The sequence below is a fragment of the Macrosteles quadrilineatus genome, unplaced genomic scaffold, assembly GCF_028750875.1.
Source record: "Macrosteles quadrilineatus isolate MER2022 unplaced genomic scaffold, UCM_ALF_1.0 Scaffold_6__1_contigs__length_79288215, whole genome shotgun sequence".
Taxonomy (NCBI): Eukaryota; Metazoa; Arthropoda; class Insecta; order Hemiptera; family Cicadellidae; genus Macrosteles; species Macrosteles quadrilineatus.
In genome coordinates this window covers 70,897,617-70,904,034 of record NW_026542599.1, presented here as the reverse complement: position 1 = coordinate 70,904,034, position 6,418 = coordinate 70,897,617, and positions in this window count along the sequence as shown.

The window sequence follows — 6,418 nt, the reverse complement described above, 5'->3', positions numbered from 1 at the left end:
TTCGATAAGAAATCATTTTAAGAGTTAACTGTAATATTAAGATTTTCCAATGATTTCGTAATTGAACGTTATATTGCAAAATATGAGATGATGCAGAACAAAATAAATTATAAAATCAGAAAATTACATTGCAAATACTTCTTTTTGACGAACTCAGTAACTCCCTATAAAACGTAACTTAAGGGTGGACTATGTTTTAGGTTAGGAAGATTTTGTTAAAATCTTATTTGGAAGTCAGTTTATCGTAGTGGTCTGTATAATACGTAAGTACTAATTTAAATAATTGAATTGCTTTCATCTTCGACTACGGATAAAAACAGACACTCCCCTCTCATAAGTTGTGTAACATAAGCTTAAAAATTTTTAAAACATTCTACACCAACATTTAAACCAATAATCTTAATTAAAATACAAGGCTCACATACAACAAACAAAAGAAAATAACTCCTCATAGCAATATTTCCACTTGTCCAAACAGGCGTACCCAGACTATGGAGACAGAAATTTAAATCAATTATACTTACCACGAAGGTTTGAGGCGGCGTCTGCGGCAAGTACGTCAATTGCCTCAATTGTAGCGGCTGTTGTTAATTAATTGAAAACATTTCAGAACAGCTGCGGGCTGTGGGGCGATTAAGGCACGAACATATGACTGTGGGAGTGAGGGGTTTTCCAAGATTAAAATAAGATGTGAAAGATTTTCTTAACTATGCTAATAGATTTTAATAAACGGTATCATCAATCTAACACATACTTTCTCTCATTTGCTTGTAAAAGGCCGCGATGGGAGTATCTACCATACAGTATATTATGAGGAAAATCACAAAAAAATTCTATCACTTATGAGTCGTTTTTACAGCAATGGGAATTGCGCCATTTGCTTTTAAGAAGGATCATAACATGCTGAATTTTTATCAAAATTGTTCGAGCCGTTTATGTGAATATCTAAATTTTAAAAGAAATGAAAAAAGTTTGGAGGCAATGGGTTAAACTCCGTTCACAAAATTTAGGTGGTTTAGGGGAAGAAATGTATCACCTTGATTGAAAATTGATCATTCTACCATTAAAGTAATAGCTCAACAGCTGATGTTTGTCAAAACTACAATCAGCTGCTACAATGAGTAAAGTGGGGAAACTTCCCCTCGAACCGCCTAAATTTTGTGAACGGAATATAGTACTTAACTACTTACATGCCAAATTTAATCAAAATCGGACTACATTTGTAGTCTGTAGTACTCATCCACAAACACCCTTGACTAAAAACTGGAACCCGAAAAATGTTCCCTAAAAATATGAGAAAATGGAGTAATTCACAATGTTAAATATTTACTCAAACGCCACAAACATGACCACATCAAAACATGATTCAAATTTTACCATAGGTTTAGAAGTACACTTGCTCTATTTTAAAGTCAATACTACAACTGCTGGGAGTAAATTATAATAACATAGTTCATAGACGGCTAGAAGCTTTTGGTTGGTTCAAGACTAAAAACGCTTTTTGAGTAGGAAGACAAATTAGGAATGGAATAGAAGTTGGAAAGTAATGTATGGTTAGTAGTTTCTCTTGTCTGTAGGAACAGTTTTATCCATCTGCCACCTTTGCCTGGCCTATGCATATGGCCAATAGCAAACCCAATATAGTAGCTGGTCAGTAAAACCAATGGTAAAAGCCCATGAGTAAACGGGAAGAGCGGCAGGGCGCCAGGTAGGACTACGGGCGTCAATAAATTGTGGCGCGGCAGCTGAGCGCCCATCTGGCGCCCAAAATTGCGGAGGGGGGATTGAGCAGACAGCCGAGCGTAAACGTGTCGCCATCCAGTCTATAGTGGTAACAACACGCCGACTAACTACCCTCGTATTACAGAATAAAGTCTGCACTTGAATGTCCTATGGGGCACTTTGGCTTACCATCCTATGATCAGGAGGAATGGAAAGAACCATAGGGTAATACCCCGAGTCCCGGATATGAAATTATTTAACTTTTTTTAAACCATAAACTAATGTCGTACCCCTTCCCTAAAACGAGTGTAGGGGTTCCGGCCACTGGTCGTAAATTCAGAGGTTATATTTATATAATCTAACCTAACCTAACCAAACTTCTAAATGCGGATTAGGGCCAGAGGTGGCCGGTTCTCCGTTTCCCCCTAAAACATGTATACGTAAAACAGAATTCAAGGAAGACCAACGCCAAAAACACAAGTTGTATATTTTATTAGATTAACTTTGTCATAATTTTGTACCATTTTTGTACCACCAAAAGAAAATGTTTTACCACTTTCACAAAGAGATGGCTTAGCCAATTTCAAGTCGGGGTACAAGTCTATATACACCAGAACCCCCGGAATTTTGAGTTTTCATAAATACGTCTAGTAAATGAAATCATCAAATCGAAAAAAGACGACAAAGAAAAAACATTATAAACAAAAAAGTAAACAACACTCGATTTAGACCTGCTTATCAACTGTGTTGTGGATCCTGTCTCCTGATGGCAGTGGAGGGTCTGGAGACAGGTTTCATCATACTGACTATAATAATCCGTATGATAAACATATTATAAAGGAGTATGTTTAATCTATTGTATAATTTATTTCCCTAGTAAATGTCAACAGGCAACACGAGTGTGGCAGAAGCAGAGGGAGAAGGAAAGTGCAGTGCTGCGCTCTCTCAGACTATCTCCGTCTCTCTCTAGTCCTACGTCACAGTTTCTGACGTCACACGTTGACTCACCTCCACCTGTGATATCCGGGTCCGGGACACCCGTCCATTCATACGAGAGGAATGTGGCGAGTAGAATCGTAGGAAGTTGTAGCGTAGATTCATTCATACACTGCAAAACACATTTATACTAGTACTGAGTAGTACTATTCATTGATTACGGTAGTACATTTGCAAGGGTCAAACGATTCAACAATAGACAGATTTCACATTTCCTCATGTTGATAAAATTTCATTTTTAGTTTTAGTGAATTTCCCATGTAGGGAATCATGGGTAAGTGTTATGGTGGGAAGGCTACTGATTTACTTTTTTCGTTTTGACGTCCCCAAAGGTCAAAATACCATCCGTCTGAATTCCTAATACAATTTAAAAAATGTTTAGGGTTTTCCAGATTTTCAACCTTACAACAACTAAACCAATCCCACAACTGTCCCACAAGGATTAATGTAAACGCATTTAGAATGTTTTTTTTAATGCAAGATGTGCCAAATCCAGAGGTTCACTAGTTCAAATCTAGCAATTGTCAATTACAAACATATGTCTTTTTCACCATTTTAAGTAATTTTTAATAAAAAATTTAGGTGCAATCTGAATTTGACTATTATTTGTTTAAAAAATAAGATTTTTTTTAAATATTGTACATTTTTATAATCATTTTCTTGAAAATACATATATCTCTACTCTGATTTCAATTTGTTATTCCTTGTGAGCTAAGCTTTTCTTCGATATGTAATATTACAATAACATCACAAAAACCAAAAATAAATAATTTATTTTGGAACACAGTTTTCTAGAGTCATACTGCACACCTATTTAAATGTATTGCAACTTTTGAACGCAAACCTTCACCATCTCTTTTAGTTTTCGAGTTATTCCCATATAACACGCACGTTAATTGTTTGCAATGCCGTTGGTATCTAGACTGTGACACATAATGAAAAAAAAATAAGATAGGTTTAAATGGGAAACATAATTTTAGCTAGAACTCGAAAATTAAAGATATACGCAATGATAATATTTGAAAATTGCTAGGTATTACAATACCTTTGAAATGGTACACAGTTTACGTATCATCGGTTTGCAAGTTTTAAGGGATGTATGTAACTAAAAAAATATAAATTTTTTAACATTTTTGTGTGTGATATTATTGCATATCATAGTAAGGCCTTCTCCAAGCCACTAAAAATACTTATCAACATCTGTTTTCAGTGGCAGTTCAGTGTGAGAACTTAACATGTCCACAAAACATTTATGTGTCACATGTGCGACCCACATTCGCTCTGATCCACTTCGCACACAACACACAACAACACAACACACAAAACACAACAACACAACACACCAAACACAACAACACAACATACCAAAGCATGTTTGAAACATCACAACATTAACATATATTATAAAATTATTTTGCATACAATTATTGCTTTAGGGGAAAAACTGCAATACATCTAAATATTTAATTTTAGCTGTGTACCATCTTTTTTGAGGGGTAATGTTATTGAAAATCCTTACTTCAATACAAATAAAGTAGGAAGTTAACTTTTATTTTGAATCAATAATAAACATAACTACTCTGAGTTTTGACTTCTTTGCTTCTGAAAGATTATTTTGCGAAATTCAAATCTCGATTTAATAGACTAGGAGTACGCTTATTCTGCGCGTAACGGGATGAGTGAACTCAGAATAGTTATTTTAATGTGCATTAGTACAACAATTTTTATATTTTTGTATATGTTTCTTTCATAATATACACACACATAGATAATTATTTTGAAACAAAGAATAATATAATATCGTAACCGTTTATTAATTGTTGTCAATGGTTATATCAATTTGTCAAAGAATAAAGAACTTGGAATAATAATTTTTCACAAAAATTCAGGATTTCGTAAAATGAGTATGTTACAAACTATTTTATTAACACAATTTTACTCTTACAATTTTACCCTTATGTACAGTAAGAGCATAAATAGGCCTACTAAGATTTCAAGTGTGTGTAATATTATTCCTCTTATTTCAAATAAAACTTAAGTCATTATTTTTAAATCTGGAGTCATTTGTTTTAATTACTTTACATTGTAGCGATATTGCTTGACAATTATGGGGATTGTTCTTTACTTTGAAAATGGCAATGTGTTCAGAAATTTCATAAAATTTTAGCTATAACCTTTTGATTTTGTAACACATTACAGTACTTCAAATTGGAAATACCATTTTCCATACTTTTGAAAGCTACAAGTAATTTGAAATTGCCAATGAATTTGAAACTTTTAAACTGAAATAAAATGATTGTAGTGAAATTATGCAATTAATGTTTAATATTGGTTATTTAACCAAATTACAAAAATAATAATACAGCAATAAATAATAAAAATAAAAAATATATATATAAATAGTTTAAAATATACGTATATACAAACTCACTTAATTAAAACAAATTAAACTGTCATAGTGCACTCGACTCACAGGGCCAGCACATCCCCTAACAGCTGCGAGCCGGTACACTATAGCAATTTCCCTATCACTCTCCCCCCCTGAGATGATCCTTTGACACCGAAAACCATCACCACCGTCTTCGAAATATGTTGTAAGTGTTATATTGTGCAATTGAGCGATGGTCACAATGGTTTCGGTGCCACCCCACTCGTCCACAGAAAGATTTTCCAGGAAGCAATTCAACCTTTCCTCCCAAGGAACAATAACTCCATTTCGCACTGCTGGATATTTCGTCAAGTTGGCACTTATAGAGTCCTCCAGCTGTGCGCGCCAAAGGCCTGTAACATTAAACTTTTATTAAACCTAATAATTTTAAGAAATTTGATTTAATATCGATACAATAATGTTATACTTAAGGTTTAATGTTGATTAGCCCTATATTAAATTTAATTTTATCCAATAAAATTTCTATATAATTGCATTTCGTTTTTTCGAAGTTTGTTGATTTTTTTATATAACAAGGTATATTGGAAAAGTGGCAAAACTCAATTTTTACTCCATAAACTCCCGTTCCCATGGTCCGATCATGCAGATTGGCAAACCTATTCAAGTTTATCCCACCTTACACTTAAAACAAAATTTCATCAAGATCTGAAAAAATAGTTATCGTGTTCACGTACGCATATATATATATATATAAATCTATATGTATATACATATATAAATTTATATATAATTCAAACGAATGGTGTTTTTGGCCTTTAGGGACATTAAAATAAAAGAGTAAATCGGTCCCGGACCCAGGTCTTATCATCCCACTTACGGTATTAGCTACTTCTGACTTTTCTATAGGGAAATTTGCTAAAATCAAGATGTGTATGTCATAATCTATTTATTGTTTGTAATATCTGTGTATGCCCTATAATTGAATAAATTATAGAAAAACTCAAGTTTATTGTCGAGTGGCAACAGGATATTGATAAAGGTAAACACAGTAAACTCTCTCAATGACCTAATAGAAAATAAAGAAAAGTTCTAGGATCTTCCTTATTTTTTAAAACTTAGTATGATGTTTCATATAGTTGAGTTGAATTATACCATGAAATTCCCTTTTAGCGAATTTCTCTAAGTATGTGTGCCCGTTGGCACAATATCTCGAGGAAAATTAATATGATTTTGATAAAATTTTGTACAGGTTCTTGAACCAGCATGATCGGACCATGGTAATGGGGTTTTAAAGGGGTTGAATAAGGTAAA